At 41.9% G+C, this 20883-nt stretch overlaps 1 long non-coding RNA gene across 1 annotated transcript; it reads left to right on the top strand.

The window, feature by feature from the left end:
• Window positions 1–9364: 9364 nt before the first annotated feature.
• Window positions 9365–20764, top strand: LOC137166078 (uncharacterized). The gene is made up of 4 exons (XR_010923553.1): window positions 9365–9474; window positions 19115–19176; window positions 20437–20556; window positions 20644–20764. It is a non-coding gene; the product is annotated as an uncharacterized lncRNA (long non-coding RNA).
• The last annotated feature ends 119 nt before the right edge of the window (window positions 20765–20883 follow it).

Here is a 20883-nt window from a genome sequence, read left to right as displayed (position 1 = left end):
ATGGAAGAGTGGTTCAAACTAAGGAAAGGAACTTACAGCCTCCAAGAGGATGGTTTGAGTGAGTTTGCAGGGACCTCTGATTTCTGGAATTCTCCAATAACAAAACTAGGACATGGGGATGAGGAATCTTCTTTGCTCACTTCTCTAACCAAAGCAATTATTAATGCAGGACTTATTTTCCCATTCATTCACAAACACTGTCTACAATATATCAGCATCAGTTATGATCATAAAAATTCAAATGTTTCAGATTAGGAGGCACTTTATGATTCTGTTCTGGCGAGAGTGTACAGTGCTCATGTTGCTAACTCTCTGCTTCTTTCTGTTGTTAAAATACAGCTTGTGGAAATGACTTATCTGCAGTCCCAGAACTCAGACTTGATGTCTCAGGTGAGTATTTAATTAAAATGATTTTTATTTTACACAGAGCAATCACTATTGCATTAATATTTGTATTGCAGTGGTAGTGCCTCAGCTGAGATCAGGGTCCCATTATGCTGAGAACTTTGCAAACACATAGTAAGTCCCTGCCCAAAGGGTTCACAATCAAAACAGACAAAACATGAAAGGACCTGTCCTGTTCCCATTTTACAAACGGGGAACTGAGACACAGAGAGATTCAGTTACTTTTCTGTCACAAGGAGTCTGTGGCAAAGCAAAAACCAGAACCCAGATCTCCTGAGTCTTAATCCAGAAAGGGGAGATAGGTCATTTCATTTCACAAAGGACTTCTGCAAAATTGAACCATTTTTGCCAAATGTGTTGACTTTGGCAAATCAGCAAATTCCAGCAAAAAATGTTTCAATGGAATTTTTCTGAGTAGCTCTAATCATAACTGCAAGGCCAACCTTACTCTCTAATGCACTAATAATTACTCCAGAGCCTATCCTTTCCATGGCCCAAGGAATCAGTTGAATCAGGCTAATCCAGGGGCTATATTCTCACTTAATTCAAAAGTACAACCACCAATAACAGCAATACTCAACACTTACAATAGCATTGTATGTTATCAGAGCACACTGCAATTGAACAGTTTCTTCTTCATTTCCTGGCCTAAACTGTAATGTAATTTTTGCTGGGTGCTATCTCAATTTGCCACTTTCCACCTCAGATGGGGCTGCCTTTCAGTGGTAGGAGAGGTGCTCCTTATAAATAGACAGCTTTGGGAGCCTTTGGAATGGAAGCCACTGTGTATATTAATAAAATAATATTTCTGTCTCCCCTTTTTTTAAAAATACATTGAGGACAAGAAAAGGAAACATGACCAATTAGCACTGGAAAACAGAAAACGAAGAGGAAAAGTTAGACTTAGTAAATTACATAGGCACTGTCTGTCATTCTCTCCCTTTGCCTGTCTCTCTAGGATTCACCTACTGACTTTACATCTAACGTCTGATACCTGATCTGTGTCTTTCTCTGTTTCTATAGCTGGCATTACGTGTCAATCTTACTCATCTGTAAAGTGTTTAGGATCCTGGTTAATGGCACATTAATGGAACAAAGTCAGTTTGTATTGTTTCTTTTAAAATAGTTGGAGGCCATGGGGCAAAAGAACAAAATTTCTGTCTGTCCATCTGGGATTTTCCTGTCTGCTCTGCGATTTCCACCTTCCCTCCCTTTGCCCTGCTTTTAAGCACAGCAGCTGCTGCTCTTAAATGGGCTCTGACCTGAAACGGAAATTTGTTTTTCCCTCTTGAAGTATTTACTGGCTGTTTCATTAATCTCACGCTACATAACTTTTGCCCACCCCTAGAACTGAACTTAGGCTATATAATTGTATAGTCCCTTTTCTATATGCCTGTCACAAAATGACCCCTATAGTGTCCCACCATTTTCCAGCACCACCATTTCTTTGTAGCAAGCTTCCTCCTCAGAAGTCAGTGACCTAGAGTTGTAATGTTCTGGGGCAACCTTCATTCTATCCTGCTCTGCCATTCCTAATCAGTGGGACTCAATGGTGCTCTTCTTGGGCTTCTATGGTATAGCTACACAGCAAAAAAACAAACAAAGCCCATGGCAGTGAGTCTCAGGGTCCGGGTCAATGGACTCGGGCTCATGGGGTTTGCTCTACGGCAGTAGTATTTAACCTTTTTACATTGCAAACCCCTAAAAAATTTTGAATGGAGGTGTGCACCCTTTGGAAATTCAACTTGTCGTCCATGGACCCCTACCAACAAAGACTGAAAACTGGCTGAACAGAATTCAACTATAAATGTTGCACATGCTCGACGCAGCATTTGATGCAGTGTGAGAAAGGGTGCTGAACTGTGTGCTTCTATGGTAACTTCCAGGTTTTGTCCTGTAGGTGGGGGGCATTTGTGTGCTTTTGATTGATCAGAAAAATTGAATGCCTTTTCTGGGATCTGAAACTTTGTTTCCATACGTGATGTTCCCTTACTGCAATCTGGACTGGTGAATCGCTGTGTCACGCCAATTCCCCACTGCCCATCTAACTCTGCTATGCTGGGAGAACTCCCACTCCTGGATCTCCAGCCACAGCCTTCAGCAAGTAAGTTGCCACCAATTCAGTGAGTGAGTGCTTCTAGCCAGCCACTCTTTGGGTTATGCAACAGAATGATCACAGCAACTATCCCCAGTCCCAGATGCAACCCTAGGAACTGCCATCTTACAATTTTTAGTGCTGCCCACTGAACACTGCAAGCTCATATGTTTGTCAATTTATCACAGAAATTGAAATGCACCAGCCTTTCACTTCAAATGGAGTCTTTAACACATCTTAAACCAAATGCACTGTTTTAGGTGAAATAAACAGACACTTTTATTAAGCTACAGCAGTATTTTAAGTGATTATAAGCCAGAGGACAGCAAGTCAGGTTTAGTCAAAATAAACAAAAGCCAAATGCATTCTAAACTAAGCTTAACACTTTCAGTAACCTTACAAACCTAGATGATTCTCAACACAGGCTAGCTGACTTTTTTTCAGCCAGGCTTCCCTCGCGCCCCCCTCTTCCAGCCCCGGGTAAGCACTTCAGTTGGTTGGTGGTGTTTGTAGATGGAAGTGGAAGAGAGAGAAAGACAGAATGTCTCCCCTTTTTAAAATGTTGCTTTTCCTCTCTGGGGCTTTGCCCCCTCCCTTCAGGGTCAAGTGACAAACAATGTCTCTGTATGATTTCCTCCATGTCCTGAGTCACTGAAGTCCTTTGTGGATTCGTTTGTAGATATCTAGGCCAGTCCTTTGTTCCTGGAATGTTGATCTGGGTTGTTCTATACAAGCCTTAATGAGGTGCGAACTGTTCCTCTGGTGAGAGAGTCTTGCTTTATGTTTTAAGCCATGAGACATATCTTTGGACATATCACACAGCGAAGCCTCATAACCATACACATGACATTGTAACAAACATATTACTATAATAACAATGTTCAGTACGTCATGAGCAATCCAGAAAATCTTACATGACATACTTTGCATTAAAAAATTCACAATTAAACTGTAAGGGTGATCATGGTGAGTGCAGTGTGTCACACCATAGTCATCTTTCTTGGGCCCTTAGACATAGTCTGTGGACCCCACACGGATCTGCACATCACAGATTGAAAACCACTGATCTAGGAGGCTAAAACTAGCAGTGTAGACATTTGGGCTTGGGCTGGAACTCAGGCTCTGAGACTCTTCCGCTTACCAAGTTTCAGAGCCCAGGTTCCAGTCTAGGCCCAAATGACTACACTGCTATTTTTAACCCTGCGAGCCCAAGTCATTTGATCCAGCCTCTGGGACTCACTGCTGTGGGTTTTTTTTTTTTACTGCGAAGATGTACCTTTTGAAAGGGTGAGGGGCTGAAAAAAAGATGGATAGGAAGCATGACTGGACATTTCCAAGCCATTGAGAGAGCATGCTGGGGTATAAGGCAAAAAGCAATCAAAATCAGAGGAATTGTTGTTGCATCCTGCTGCTCCAGAACTGGGAAGTGGACTGGCCAGACTCCCCAGAAGATTTCACCTTTAGTTTAGGGAACAGAAGCTCATGTGACTCTAAAAATACACAGGAACATAGGTACCGCCATATCAGATCAAAGCAATGACCCATTTATATGGGTACTCAGCCCCAGAAAATAACCAGTATCAGATACTTCAGAGGAAAGTGTAAACCTGCCCAGTAGAATATGTTTCTTCCATCCTATGTTCAGGCAGTTAATGAATCATTTATACCATGAGCATGAAGGTTTATATCCATTATGCATTATCATTCCTATGCACTGTAACTGTGGCTATTCTTGTCATCTACAAATGTCTAATTCATGTTTGAATTCAACAACGTCCATTTAATTTTCCTTCTCTAATATGAACAAAACCGTTCACACACCCAATAACTACTTGCAAGCTGGATGTCATTCTTGAAAAATATCAATGTGATGACTCATTAATACTTCCACCATGCAAGCATTGAAAATATTTTTGCTATTCCAGTTTCTGAGCCTTCCTGATATTGGTTAGTAATATTAAATTAGGTTGTTTCAATATTATTATTACTATTATTCATTTTACAGTAGTACTTAAAGGCCCTCAATCAGTGAGCAAGACTCCATCATGCTAAGCATTGAACAAACATGTAGTAGAGGCAATTCTTTCTTACAGTCTGATAGGTGGATGAAACAAACAGGAGGGGTAGAGATAGATAGGAAAGAGGTAACAATAATACAATCAGGTTTTTACACAGACTAGCTGTGCACATAATATAGTTTGCTACCTGCCTAGGCATTAGTGTTATGCTGCTATCATGGCAGAAGTGATAAGGTGTAGAGATAAAGTGTAGAGGGAGAAGAGAAGGGGACAGACCTCTGTCCATGTGGGATGACTGTTTACAAGGGATGAGGAGGGGGAGAGAAAGGAGGATCCACCAAACAAGATCCTGAAGGTGTAAACAGAGAGGTAGGCAAAGAACCATGAGAAGACAGAGCTACAAAAGACAATGGAAAAGACTATTTCAAGAGGTAGGGAGTGATCAACAGCACTGAAGGCCAATGAAAGGTCAAGGATGATGATGATGAAATAGAGGCCCTGCGATTTAGCCTGAACAGGGTTGTTGGAGGCTTTAGTGTGGCCAATTTCAATGCACTGGCTGAGGATGGCGCTGGATTAAAGGAACCCAATGCAGGGGTCATAAACAGTGTGTGTTCAGTCTGGAGGTGAAGGGGAGGAAGGATATTGAGCAATGGTTGGAAAGATATGGTGTGGACAAGGTTGGGTGTTTTAAGGTGGGACACACTACCATGCTTGTAAAGTGAGGAAAATGAACCCATGGAGCGTGGAAAGTTGAGGAGAAAGGTAGTTAAAGTAGAACAGAGGAGATCAGGAGGCAAGTGGGGATGTGGTCATTGGGACAAATGGAGGGGTTAGAGGAAGACCGCTGATGAGAAACCTCAATATCAGTCATGAGAGGGAAAAGGAAGAGTGGCAGATGGGGGAAGAAAGGGAAGGAGGGAGGAAGAGGGAGAACCATCAGATCTTGTCAGTCTTTCTTTGAAAAAGTCAGTGAGATCTTGAATAGTTTTTGTGATGAGGATACTTGTTTGTTTGGAAATCTGAGATCATCAGGTCATACAGAAGTGGGTAATGATTTCCTCTGCTGTATTAGATTGATTATTAAAGTTAGAGGAATCTGTATTTCATTAATAATCCCATAAACTAAGCAATCACTTGCAAAAAAGGTCCAATTTGCACCTTTTCTGTTTTACAAACCAGAATTTTAGAAAAAAAAGTCCTAAAACCTTTTGATTTTGTAATTTTTAAAGTTCGCATTTCCTTAATCTCTTCTTATCTCAGTGAGGTAAATATCACCCTGAAACACTGTGTTCAAGCAGCTCAATTCACAGAGGAGCCAAATTAAAAATTTGCTTTTTCCTTTAATGCTCGAACACTTGGTGATGGGGCCATCCATCAAGAGTGAGCTATCTCAGGATTGATCATAAGCCTGGCACAATGTAATTATTGAACCAGAAGCATTGTATTATATAGCATGAAATGATTTGGCAACTCTGCCTTTCACACTGACTAATGATTGAGTGTTACAATTAGAAAATATGGAAGTCACAAGGCAAGGTATTCCACAGTCTAGTAATGTGAGGAATGAAACTGCTGATAATGTGAAGTGAAGAAATTTAAAAGGGTAAGACTGTAACAGGCAATAGCAATGATATTCTTAATAAACTGCAAAAGAAGGGGATGAAAGTGGCCTTTCTAGGAGGGTAAATCTTAAGGTAGCATGGGTTATACATAAAAGGTGTCTCATATAGTCTTGTGCCAGCATGATTACTACTTTTTCACATACATTCTGATTTCTGATTATTACACATGTGACTCTTCTCGATCAGGACACTTTCCTTTTAAGAATCCAAGAAAGGAAGGAAATCAACTCAGGAGCTAGAACAAAGGAGCAGCAACCATAAGAGGGGCCTGACTCACTGCTCTGTTACTCCAGTTTTATGTTGTATGTGTGAACACAGGCTTAATCACAGAGGAGATACAGGAGCATCCTATGGCAGAGCCAAAAGACAATGGTGGCATAAACGGTGGTTTAAATTACCTATTTGGTATAAATTGGTCAGAAAACAAATAGAAGTGGTAAAGTAGTGTAAATTGCACCAGACTAGCATTCAGTAGATTATAACCTCTACCTCTCTTTTTATTGCACAATTCCAGAACATGTTTATTTTCCCTAAAGATTTGCCCAAACTATTTGAATGGCTGGAAGAGAAAGTTATATTGACATTTCTTTTAAAATAATTCCTTTTCTTTAAAATCAATAGCACAGATCAAGTTCCTTTCCTTTAAAATCAATGGATTTACAGCTGCTTTGCATCTTCTTATTATTTGTATTACCATAGTGCCTAGGAGCCCTAGTCATGGACTAAGACTCCATTGTGCTAGGTGCTGTACAAACAGAACAAAAAGACAGTCCCTGCCCCAAGGAGCTTAACGTATAAGGGCTTGCCTACACAAACTCTTAGTTTGCAGCAAGATTAGGTGTAAATCTCCTCTACACCAGCCTGCCATGAACTAGGTATCCATGTGAACCCTGCTGCTAGGCCCTAAAAGCTCCCTAGTGCGCCTTGATCAACCACTCTGAAATAGGACTAGATTAAAGTGCACCAGGAAAGTTTTGGTGCAATGCAACAGGGTCCACACAGACACTTAGTATGTGCAAGCTGGAGTGTAAATCTACCCCACACTAGTCTGTTGCAGACCAAGTGTTCATGTAGACAAGCCCCAAGAAAAGAGACAACAAATGGATACAGACAGATGGGGGAGTACAGGTGAGCAATGAGACAACATTGCTCAGCATAATAGGCAATGACTCCTGCACACAGTCTAACTGTTCTCAAGTGTATGATAGGTGTCATGTCAAAGGAGAGTTCTGAGGGGGATCTGAAGGTGGACAAGGAGGTAGTTGCAGATGTTTACAGGAAGTGCCTTCCTAGCATGTGGGGCAGTATGGGAGAAAGCATGAAGGTGCTTGTTTGAAAATTTAACAAGTGGACAATGGAGTCTGACATCAACCATGGACCCATCAGGGGAGGCTCAGCTCAATAGTCAATGAGAGATGATGGGCAAAATGAGGATTGACTTTGAAGTGCTTTGAAAGTGAATACACCCAAATCATGTTTGATGGGATAGAGAAGTGAGAGGCCTCAAAGGGAGGGATGACATGGTTGAAGCAATAGGGTAGGAAAATAATCTTTACAACAGCTTTCAGAATGGATAGTAGTGTGACAAGGTTGCATTTGTCAAGGCCAGGGAGAAGGATGTTGTAGTAATCACTGTGGCAGCCAATGCACTGGTGAATCTGCCTTAATTACCATTTTCAAAAGTGACTGAGCCCAGATCCTCATAGGTATTTAGGTGCCTAACTCACGCTGATTTCAATTACTTATATGCCTAAATACCTTTGAGGATTTAGACCTAAGGAACCTAAATCTCATTGAAAGTCTAATACTTAGACTCCTAAATCATTTTGGTGCTTTTGAAAATACTACCTCTAAACTAAACCACTTTTTATGCCGTGCTTACCGCTATGGTATCTGAGCAGCTACAGCATCACAGTCTTATATACTTGACTGAATCAGGGCCTTAAAGGGCATCAGAACACTCTTGGAAGAATGATTACAACAAAATGGCAACTACAGTCCACCATCAGTTATCCTCTTCAACTGAATCCTTCTACTTTGTGTGAGGCAAAGAGATTGGGGCTTGAGTCCCAGCCCTAGACGGTGTGAACTGTGCACTAGAAGTATGCATATTTGATGTTGTTACCAATCCGCTGCTTTCTGGATTGAGCATGTATATTTGCTGTGTACAAAGTTCCGCCTTGGCTCTCTGGTTTCCTCAAAGACCTGCAGCTGCCTGGAATTTCCAGATAATCTTCAGTTGGAATAGGTTTGCCTCTTCCTGGAGCCTAGTTCAAAATCATAGATGCGTGGCGATACCTGAAAATAAAAACACAATTTTACTTTATACATTTACCACCATCTTTTGTGTTTCCTTCTGTCTGGAGAGTGCCCAGGGTTAAACACCTTCACTCAACTGTTCTCTTAAAGCACTCTCATGGGGTCTCTGATCAGTGGTGCTGAGCATCTCTTGAGAAGATCAATGTCTTGGAGAGACTGCAGTATAAATAGACAACATTCAAACATAGGATATGGGAGAAATGCAACAAAATGCAACATGACTGAGTGGTGAGGTAGAGCACATCATGCTAATTCAGCAATTAAACAAAATATTGAAGTGCACTGAATATTTGATTATTGATCCCGATTAACATTTTTTGGCAGGGCTCAGAGAATTTGAAGATGTGCATTTTATTGCAATCACTATTTCTGGAGTAGTCTGATACCATTTAGGGGCCCAATCCAGCAAGGAACATTAACATGCATAACTTTAAGCCCACTGAAATCGACATACCTACATAAAAGAGCAGGCATGGCAGAATGGTTGTGTGACAGAGTGCTGGACAACTGCAGCTGTACCACCATGTATGCTCACTGTATCATAATTGCTCTGGAGTAAACCTAAGGGGGCAAATTGACAGCTTCAAATGGGCTGGCGAGAGTTAAATCAGCCTAATCAGCCCATTAGCTTAGGGAGTAGAAGAAGATACAGAAAGGAAATGGAAGGAGGAGGGAAAGTGGCAGAGCCAGAGTGAGACCAGCCTTTGAGAGTCAAAGCCAAGAGAGATCTCAGAGGGAGAGATTCGCCCCACCCCTACCCTTGGTCCAAGAGGCTGATGAATTCAATGTTATTGTAGAGCTGGTGTGGCACAGTGATGTAAAGGTAACATGAGAACACTCTAAATAAACCACATGTGGTGTTTACAAGCAGTGTGTCTCCAAGCTGTCTGTGCACAGAGGAAGACGGGAGTGCAGGACACGCCCTGTCACAAGCTGAGTTAGAGGGTTACAGGCAATGGGGTGACTACATGGTACAGAACCTGGAGAGGAGAGTGAGAGAAATGTATGAAGGGTAAGTTAATCGTGCTATTTTGATTAAGTGAAAGGGTAAAGGAGGGAATGAAAGATGATGAAAGCAAGAGATAGGTGAAACTAGGCTGTCTATAATGCATATTTAGAATTTAATAATGCTAACTTTCCTATAGAGCCTTTACACAAATCTATAGAGTTCTATAGATGGGATATAATTCTTTATTAAACTCTGTAGTCTTTTAAAAAATCTTATAGAAAGGATATCATTAGCTATTAAATTCTATTGTGATACAGAACTCTTTTTAATTTCTATTGAACCCTATGGGTTAAATTCTACTACACTTTCCATAAGAGAAGGTAGAACATGATAACCATCTGCAACTGTCACAGGGATGAAGAATTATTTACTTCCCCATAGATCCTCGCTCTCCAGCATTTCCTTTAATAGAAGTGCCATGATTGATGGTGTGGCAGATTTCTGGCCTCTTATTCTCTGTCTTTGGATGCATGACTTTTCTATTTCATGCTCTACAACTGGAAAGCAAAATGTTAATTCATGACTTGGGGTAGATTTTTTTTAGCTTAAAAGTTCTAGAGATTCATGGAAGCCGAAGAAAATAATTTTTAACATAGGAGGTTTTAGAAAAATTCTGAAGTGCAAAATAGATATCAGATGTTTCCTCATGTCAGAAGCATTCTTGGAGGGCAGCCAAGGATTATGAAGTTGAACTGAAATCTCAGCACCATTACCTGCGCCACACTCACTCCACTGAGCAGAAGAATGTTTCACTATTGCAAAGTAGCACAATCCTGATTGAAGTAGCTGAGTCATTGCCTGTAAGAGCCTCCTCAGAGTAACTAAAGCTCTCAGTTCTTCTTATCCATATGACTCTACCCAAGTGCTGAAGCTGGGTGAGCCCAGTGAATAAAAACAGGTTGAAATCCAAAGGCAGCATTTCACATCCATATTTAGTGATATGGTTGGCATTTCACAAGATATGAAACCTAACTAGGAATCAGGACCAGCCTGAAAGGCCCCAAGTTGAAAGGACTGGAATGTGGAGAAATAGGAGAGCTGAGTAAGAAAAAAAAGTACTCTAGCTCTCCCTGCTCAGACCAATGATAGGAAGAGATCTGCTGGCTCACCCCTTCCCAGGGGGAAGGGAAAGGAGAATGTGCTGCCACTAGGAGTTCCTACAGATCAGGGGCTATAACTTCCTCGTGCCCCACTGTAATGGAAGAAGGAGCAAATGTGGGCCATGTCATACCAACGGGATACATGGTTTAGACATTTCTGAGAGAGATTGCAGCAGATGGATGAGACAGGAGAGATAGGAAGACAGGGAGAATGTGACATGCGAGAGAAGGAAGCAGAGAGTGAGTCAAGTGGATGTCTAGAGCATAGAAAAAATAGTGTATGAATTGCCTTTCCTCACTGGTCCTGTTAACTGATGGGGAAACTGGCCCTTGAGTTGCCTCACCCTGCAATCTCCCTTCCAGTGTGGAAGCTTAGAGTTTGAGGTTAATATTTGTAAAGCTTTGAACTTGAGAGAGAGCAGGGTGCATGCTAGGTATTAATATTAGTTATTTCATGGGGAGATTGGGCCAATGTCCTGCTGCCAAAAAGACAAATATCCAGCCTGTGAATTCAGAATGTGTACAGGGCCTTAAGCAGTCATTTGTGGTAAAGGCCACTTCTGACTGTGAATTCTCTAGCTTTTGTCATTTTTGTCAGATTTTAGGGTTATTACATTTAATTCAGAATAAATAAATTCCAGAGACTTTAGTGGCATTTGGGGTCTGACTGACACCCTCTGACTTCCATGTACTAAATTGATTTTAGCAACAATTAAAAAGAAAACCAGAGCCTTCCTGTCCCATTAGCCTCCTGTTTGTTGCAGACTGGGATTTTGCAGAATATCTTTTGTTTGTAAAATCTCACCTTTGGATCAGAGAGTGGTGCACATGCCATCTTCCTGGAGTGCTTTGCCTCTCCTGATAGGAGCAGCTGGAGAAGTGTGAGTTTGAGAGGCAAGTGACTATACCAACGCAGATTCATAGGGACTGAATCATAGAAGATTAGGGTTGGAAGGGACCTCAGGAGGTCATCTAGTCCAACTCCCTGCTCAAAGCAGGACCAACCCCAACTAAATCATTGTCAAGCTGGGCCTTAAAAACCTCTAAGGATGGAGATTCCACCATCTCCCTAGGTAACCCATTCCAGTGCTCCACCACCCTCCTAGTGAAAAAGCTTTTCCTAATATCCAACCTAGGCCTCCCCCATTGCAACTTGAGACCATTGTGCTGTGTTCTGTCCACTGCTACCACTAAGAATAGTCTAGTTTCATCCTCCCTGGAACCCCCTCTTCAGGTAATTGAAGGCTATTATCAAATCCCCCTTCACTCTTCTCTTCTGCAGACTAAACAAGCCTAGTTCCTCAGCCTCTCCTCATAAGTCATGTGCTCCAGCCTCCTAATCATTTGTGTTGCTTTCCTCTGGATTCTCTCCAATTTGTCCATATCCTCCCTGTAGTGGGGGACCCAAAACTGCACACAATACTCCAAATGAGGCCTCACCAGTGCCGAATAGAAGGGAATAATCACTTCACTCCATCTGCTGGCAATGTTCCTACTAATGCAGCCCAATATGCTGTTAGTCTTCTTGGCAGTAAGTGCACACTATTGCCTCATCTCCAGCTTCTTATCCACTGTAATCCCCAGGTGCTTTTCTGCAGAACTGCTGCCTACCTAGTCGGTCCCCAATCTGTAGCAGTGCATGGGATTCTTCCATCCTAAGTGCAGGACTCTGCACTTGTCCTTGTTGTACCTCATCAGATTTCTTTTGGCCAAATCCTCCAATTTGTCTATGTCACTCTGTATCCTATCCCTATCCTCAAGCATATCTATCATTCCCCTCAGCGTAGTGTCATCCGCAAAATTGCTGAAGGTGCAATCCAGATCATTAATGAATATGTTGAACAAAACTGGCCCCAGGACTGACCCCTGGGGAACTCCGCTTGTTACTGGCCACCAGCTAGACATCAAGCTATTGATCACTACCCAGTGAACCCGATGATCTAGACTTCTTTCTATCCACCTTATAGTCAATTCATCCAACCCATACTTCTTTAATGTGCTGGCAAGAATACTGTGGGAGATCGTATCAAAAGCTTTAATAAAGTCAAGATATATCAAGTCTACTGCTTTCCCCACATTCACAGAGCCAATCATCTCATCATCCACAGAGCCAATCATCAGGTTGATCAGGCATAACTTGCCCTTGGTGAATCCATTCTGATTGTTCCTGATCACCTTCTCTTCTTCCATGTGCCTCAAAATGGATTCCTTCCGGACTTGCGCCATGATTTTTCTGGGGACTGAAGTGAGGCTGACTGGTCTATAGTTTCCCAGATCCTCCTCCTTTCCTTTTTAGACTTTTTTTTTGATTGCATGAAGCTTGGTGAGGCGGCAAAGAAGAAATGCGAGTAGTCAGTCTGCCTTCCCACTCGCAGAAAAGGGAAACTTGTCTGACTAATTTGGAATAATTTTTGAGGGGATAGAGCAGAGCGCAAAAATGGGCGAAGCAGTGGACATGTGTGAAGCAGTGGACACTCACATTTCAAAAAGGCTTTTGACACAGTCCCACATAACTCACTGATACAAAAAGTCAACAAGTATAAAGAAGGTGCAATCTGAGAATGAACAAGAGACTGGTTAGGGGGCACTTTTCCTTGGGCAAACATTACTGGTCAGCCAGGGAGAATGACAATTATTTATTTTTTGCAGTGTTGTCTGTAACCCTTTAACTCTCCTTCCTCCTATGACTGCAGAGATGTTAATTGTCCACTTCATTTTGCCTAGTTTCTTGAACATCTGTTAACTCCTTATGTTTAACAATCTGTTCCCCTTTGTATTTAGCTGTGACACTGATTACCTTACCTAGTGTCTGGCCGATTCGCCACCGGATGTGTAAACGGTGCAGCCAGTGACACAATGGCGAGTGACAGATGCCGGTCAATAAACCTGCCTCCCCTTTGGAAGCATCCAAAGGTAGGGTAGTGGAACCCCCTGGGTAAAGGAAATGTCCCCATAAATGTGGATGAGCCACAATTTTGTTGGTCAACGGTACCCACACTATTGGGACCTTTAGAAAAATATTGGGACATTTAGAAAAGGCACACAATAAGGCTTGTGCTTCCTTCAAGTCAGAGTGATATTCCAGCTAGAAGCTGCAGCAGGCCTATACCAATTGTCTTAACCTTTGTCTTGCCATTGGAGTTCTATAGTCCCTGCCAAGAAAGAAGATGGAAGACCCAAGGCAACCCCTTCCTTCTCTGTTTTGCCTAGGCGTACATGTCGAAGGTTTGTGGTCAATGGTCACTCGTCCTGGTGGGGAAGGACCCAGGCATTAGCAATGGCTCAGATGTTTAAGCAGGCCTATTTAGGGGTGGCCTGCTTGCCCCAATTCAGGAAAGGCCCTAGAAAAGATGGGCTAAAAAACTCCCTTCCAACTTTTTCTTTCCTGGCTCTAAATTAATTATTGCTTGTTGGAATGTTCATACTACGTTAATTGGACTTGAACTGAAAGACCATGAACTTCAGAAAACAGATGTAACTGATAGAGAACTACATCAACTGAGTATTGATATTGCAGACCTCAGTGAGACAAGACTTTTAGAAACTGGACCACTAGATGAAGTAAACTACCATTTCTACTGGTTGGGGAAACCTGAAAAAGAACCAAGGATACATGGTATTGGATTTGCTATCAGTAGTCTGTCCTTAGAGCATGTACCCCTCCGGTATTTATTATGGAAAGGATCATGTGGCTGGATGTGAATACTGGATGTGAACTCAGGAACCCTGACTTTTCTGTCCATCTACAGACCAACATTTGACTACTCTAAACATAAAAAAAAAAATGACTTCTATTCTAACCTGGAACAAATCATCAAGAATGTCCCCATAAGGAACAGACTCATGGTTCTTGGTGATTTCAGTGTCTGTGTGGGTAAGGACTGGGAGCACTGGGGACACATCATTGGCCAACACAGCACAGGGAGCCTTAATGAAAATAGCCAAAGTGTCCTTGAGCTTTGTGCCTCGTGTGAGCTGATAGTCTCAAATACCTATTTTACTGGCAGCAACAAGGTCACATGGAGGCACCCCCGCTCTGGACACTGGCATTAGCATGACCTCATCCTGATCCATCACAGAAACATTCGTGATTTACTGCATGCTCTATCAATGCCTAGCGCTGATTGTCAGGGCTAAGGTCCAATTACATCTTAAAAAGATCCATCATGCAAAGCCAAAAAGCAAACTTCACCTCAACATCACTAACATGAAGGACTCTGACACCTGTGCAAAGATTCAACATGCACTTGAGCGTGTTTCTGAAAATGATCAACTTGATTCCCCTGATTCTGACACCTTGTGGGACAATTTTAATAAGACACTGGCTACTGTCAAGGATGTCTTTGGAACAACAAAGAAAAAGACAACCTGACTGGTTTGCAGCATCTGAACATCTGTGATATTGCCTTAACTGCCATTCCCCAGCTTCCAACAATGCAGGAGCTGGACCAAATACCAACTCTTGAAGATGTAAAGAAAACTATCAAAGAGATTGCACCTGGGAAAGCAACAGTCAATGATCAGATACTTCTGGAGCCTCTAAAGACAGGAAGGAGCGCCTGGCAGGAAGAACGCCACATACCCCAGGATCTGAAAGATGCAAAACTAATTATTTTATACAAAAATAAAGGGGACAGAGCAGACTGCAACAACTACCGAGGGATATCTTTTCTCAGTGTGGGCAGCAAGGTGCTTGCAAGAGTCCAGCTGTAACAATTCCAGGTCTTTGCTGAGAGAGTTTATCCTGAGAGCCAGTGCAGGTTCAGAGCTGGATACTCCATGACTGACTTGTCCTTCACAATGGGCTTGTAGCAAGAAAAAAGCTGTGAACAACAGGCCCCTCTCTATGTAGCATTTGTTGACCTACAAAAGGTCTTCGACATGGTTGGCAGGAATGGCATATACAAGATCCTGTTGAAAATTGGCTGTTCATAAAAAGTGCTCTCCCTATTTAAGTAGTTCCATGAGGGAATGAAGGCAACTATCCGGTATGAAAATGAAACATTGTCTGAGTTTAGCATTGATACTGACATGAAGCAAGGCTGCGTCTTAGCCAACTGGCTTTGGCATCTTCTTCTCTATTCTTCTTAAGTATGCTTTTGGAAAGATCAATTTGGCGTACTAATTGAATCAAGGATGGACGACAGCTTGTTTAACATCAGGTGATTTCAGAGCAAAAGGCGTGTCAACCAGCTCACTATTCGAGATCTGCTCTTCGCAGATGCTGCTGCATTTGTCTCTAATTCAGAATTATGGATCATGATCAATAAGTTCTCTAATGCATGTATCAAGTTCGGCATAGTAATCAATATTAAGAAAACAGTTGTCATGTAACAGGGTCCTAACATCCTACCTAAAGTCTACGTCAGTAATGAAGCTCTGAACAACGTGGGGTCACTTCTGCTATCTTGGCTCAACTTTAACCAGCTGACTTAGCTTTGATACACAACTTGATGTGAGAATCAGCAAAGTCTGTCACCTTTGATAAACTTACCTCATGTGTCTGGAACAACAAGCTGCTAACACTGAATACAAAGATGTCTGTTTATCAGGCTTGTGTCCTCAGTACCCTCCTTTACAGCTGCAAAATCTGGGTCACGTACTCCAGTCAGGACCAGAGATTGAACAGCTTCCTCCTTTGCTGTCTCAGAAAAATCCTGGGAGTGACTTGGGACCAACAGATCACTAACAATGAGATCCTTGAGAGGACCAGCCTACAGTCTATGCAGACTATGCTGGATACTTGCTGGCTGGGACACATGAAGTGCATGCCTCAAGATCGTCTGCTGAAGGTTGAGCTCTATGGCCAACTCAAGAACTACTTGCAACGCAGAGGAAGGCCAAAGCTCTGATACAGTAACAAGATCAAGCAGGGTTTCAAGAAATTCAACATTCCTACTGACAATGTGAGAGCCCTGCCCACAACCACTCAGTCTGGAGAAGTTGGGTCAAGGCTGGTGCAGTCATCACAGAGAGTCATCAGAGAGCGCAGGCTGAGGCCCATCGGCGAGCCAGGAAGCAGAGTGTGCTCCAACCTCCATCTGGCAAGTGGATCTGTAGCCACTGGGGGAAGGTCTGCCACTCGCGCGTTGGGCTCTTCTTTCACACTATTGCCAAGCACATGATTCCTTTCATCTGTCAAGTTTCCTTTCATCTGTCAAGATGTTGGATGGCCATAGTAAGATTACCTTTCCCAGACCCGAAGAAGGGTTCTGTGAAGCTCAAAAGCTGGCCTCTTTCACTCACAGAAATTGATCCAATAAAAAAGTTATTATTTATTTTGGCACAACTAAGAACTCAGTTCTCAAGTCTGGCTGAACTGCACTCGGAAAGGGACAAAAGTTACTTTACTCCAGCTCTGTGCCCTGCAGTTCCTGGGGCCTCAGGACTACACTAAGGCCTGGTCTACACTACAGAGTTAGGTCGATGTAAGGCAGCTCACACCCAACTGCCAAAGGCTCCAAGAGGCTGTTCCAGCAGCTTGGGGATTGCCAGGGCAAAGTAACACTCTGGCCTTGCCTCCTTTTACCTGGCCACACCCTGACATTGGAGTGCAGTGGAAGTGGCACAAAGCTGGCTATGCTGATTAAACACAATCGTGTGATCTTGCCATGTCGGGGGAATTCTCAGCTAATCACAGAAGCAGTGCAAAGTGGCCAAATTGGCACGGAGGATCTGGCCACATGTGGGCATGGCACTTCACAGACACATTCAATGTTCCTGGACCTGCTTTTCCTACACATTGCACAACAATGCAAAATAGGCTAGATCCCCAGTTGTGCTTGAAGTCTGTTTAGCACTGTTGAGAAGAGGGGCAGGTAAAGGTAGCTTTAAATGAACTTTATGTTTTCCTGATCCTCAGAGCTATAAGGGGCCAATCTAGTCCCAGTGTAATGTGGAGTGCTAGACATGAGAAAAAACTGATGAACTGGAGTAAATCCTCATCGTCACAAGATTTTCTCAAAGGATCAGGAGTGGCAGATGTGGATGTTTTGGGTGAGCCACTGTCAGTGTTGCAGAGGTGGACTTTATGGTGATGAAAAGATGCAAAAGAGTCAAAGGGGGGAGATGAGAGAGGCCTGGAGAGATTCAGTTACAGAATCAGTGGAGAAGAAGGAAGAGGTATATGAAAGCAGCAGCAAAGTCATGAATTCTAACTGACTGGAGATTATGGAAGGACTGCAGGTGGGCAATATTGAAGGTGGTGTCAAACAGGGAAGATGAAATTGAAAGGTCAAAGACAGAGCAGTGTTTAGTGAAAACAAGGTCAAGTGAGTTGCTATTTTGGTGGGTAGGAGAGCTGATTCAAGGTTCAAGGTTGCACTAGGAGGTGGGATGCTAGTGGATCAGAAAAGACACCAATGTGTAAGTAAGTTGAATTGCCGGGATGGGGCTGAGGGTTTGTGAGGAGACAAAAAGGGACAGCCATGGATCTACATCAGAGAGAAAGGTGGACCAGAAGTCAGGAGGATGGTTACATGACAGATACATGGAGAGAGAAGGGTCTGATGCATTGTTATTTGAAGGAGAAGAAATAGAAGTGGAGAAGCCTGCTATGCCTGCTGCATGCCTTTGATGATTAACATAGTGTTACTATGTCCCAGGTATCATTACTGTGAACCTGGCTGAGAAAGCCAAACAATTACAGCTGATTAATGTTTATAAAAATGCCATGTAAAATACCACAAAAATAGTGCAATGACAGTAAAAAAGGATCACCAGACAACCGTAAACATGATGAATTCAATAGAATTTGCTCTGAATTTTGTGCTGAAATTGCGTTTGTAATGATTCATGACTATGCTTAATTTTGTCATGAAGTATTTTCCCAGAAAATTCACACAGCTAAAGGAAATATCATTTTCAGCGTAGGCAGGACATGTAGTTGTTGGTAAAAATGATTGTTCACATACTGTTCTGTGTACACATGGACAAGCACTCAAATTACTGAAATGAAAAACAATCCATTCTCCTTAGGTTTCTCTCAGCCCTATCACTCTTGTCTCATTGCATCTTAGTCCTTTTCCTAATTCCATAAAAAGGCTAGTTCTCTGATTCCTGGATATTATTTATTTCACATGCCTTACCAGAGCTGGACATTTTTAATCACCATAGTATTGACAACATTGCTACCACAACTTCAGCCACTGGAATTTTAAATGCCATCCAGCAACAGTGAGGAATTATGTGCAAAAATGCTGGGTGGGGATGCATTATGATACAACTGTTAATTACCTGATCATATATTATTTTTTTCCTCAGGGTCCCTGCCTTAGCACTCAGTGCAGGCAATGCTCATTGAATAGATACCTATTCAATATTTTATAGCTTTCACCACCACTTAGTTTATACTACTGATTAGGAGCTTTGTCTCTATAAGAAGCATCTGCTCAACAGCAATTTTGACTTGTAGTAGTCTAACACTTTACTTGCAGAATAAAAGTAATCCTACAGTAGTATAAATATATGTATGTACACATAACCTATGTAAATTGCTCAATATATATTCCAATTTTACATTCTGATACTGTTTTCATTTTCAGATGGAGACACCAAAGGTAAAGGATCAGAGATCTAAAGTCTGGCTTGGCTGAAACATAAACAGGTAAATATGTTCTCATTTAAAATGTCCTTTAGTCTTTTTTTAATTTAAGTGAATGTATTACTTATGAAAAATATTGACTAACAACCTTAGACATTATTTTTCTATTTGTTTATAGCGTATATACTACATAGCCGGCAGCAGTGCAAGCTTCTTCACACCACTTTATCAATGTGTCTCAATCTTGGCCAGGCAGAATTAATATTCATGTTTGTGAAGTGTATTAATTTAGATGGATTATATGGGCTAAAGGGCTTAACATAACTCAGTCACTGTCCAACATGAGACAATGTTAAACAAGATCTGTGGCTTGGTATATAGAGATCTCAGCCTGCTTAGCATGATGGAAAACACACCATTAAAAATCTTTTTAACTTTTATTAAAGATACAGAAAAGAAGGAAAAACAGTTCAAGTATTTAAAGTGTAAAGTATTCTATAAAGCTTTCATTTTAAAACATTCCTTGTTCCCTTTGCCTTTAGCTGGAGAGAGATTTTAGAAGGTAAATGCCCCTTGTTTGGCAATTTCTTAGGTGGTATCAAAGATGGTAATAAGAGTCCTTTTGGGGAAAAGAGAAGTTAGTTGAAATGGGCTGGAGATGTCCTTGCTTCTATTGTTGTTAAAGTCCAACCTTAGAAGGACAAGCCCCCTTGTTTGACAGTCTTTAAAATCAGTGTTTCTCAATGACCGGTCCGTGGACCAGCGCCGGTCCCTGAGACCTTCCCTGACACAATTTAGGAAGGCAGTAAGCCGCTCCCTGGCATCATAAAGGTTGAGAAGCACAGTTTTAGATGGTAATAACCATCATCCCAGGTCGTGCATGGGATTCAGTTAGAGCCGGTAGGGGTAGTGATGTCATCTGGCTCCTTCTGTGTGTCTCGCCCATTGTGGTCAGAACACCTCTCAGAATCAGGATGGCCTGTTGTTCCAGGATATGATGGGGATGGCAGCCATGTTGTGAAGTTCACTCTAGTAGCTTCCATCTGTTCTTCTTTTAGTTATTTCCCTACTTCCCTCACCCAAATCTCTTTCTTTAAGGACCCACAAAGGGAGTGATTCATGGAATAGCCCATCCCTTCATTATTTTGTCCACCAATTAGGCCTAATATCTGGCATACCAATTTCAATTTATTAACTTCCGGCTCCACATCTCCTGTTTTTAAGAAGCATAATTTCAACAGTCCTTGAATTATATCACTGTGGCTTTTTTGCTGAGACTAATTCAGTTATTCTGTCTCCATTTTGTACCCTTTGTTATTACAGGTTATTGTAACATCTTATGAACTTTTATATATACCTTTTACAGTTGAGCTCACAATTTGGGTAAATTTGTAGTCCCAGTTGTCGCAACAGGAATCATTGACCTTGCTCCTGAGCCTACCGGTAAGTGAGCTAATTGTGGTCTGCTCTTCTGTAATCTACATATATGTGGGCCAAGAAGCGAACTAAATCTATTTATTCATTCCACAGTGGTCACCCCACAGGAATCACACGATAATTACTTTCTGCTACTAGAAGTCTCCATTAGATTCTGACTGGTAATCTGGAAGTAAAAAATCTCTGCATAGTATTGCTAATTCATTGATTCATCCATCAGTCCAGTTTTTATTTAGATACAGTTATGTGACTTTGTCTAATACACAGACTCCAAGTAGACAGAATACTATCTTCTCTTTATCTTTTCAGGCCACTAGAGGTCAGAACAATAAA

Source organism: Emydura macquarii, unplaced genomic scaffold (genome assembly GCF_026122565.2).
Source record: "Emydura macquarii macquarii isolate MOO-44397 ecotype Brisbane River unplaced genomic scaffold, CSIRO-AGI_Emac_v2 contig_318, whole genome shotgun sequence".
Taxonomy (NCBI): Eukaryota; Metazoa; Chordata; order Testudines; family Chelidae; genus Emydura; species Emydura macquarii.
This window is presented reverse-complemented; position numbering and strand designations above follow the sequence as displayed.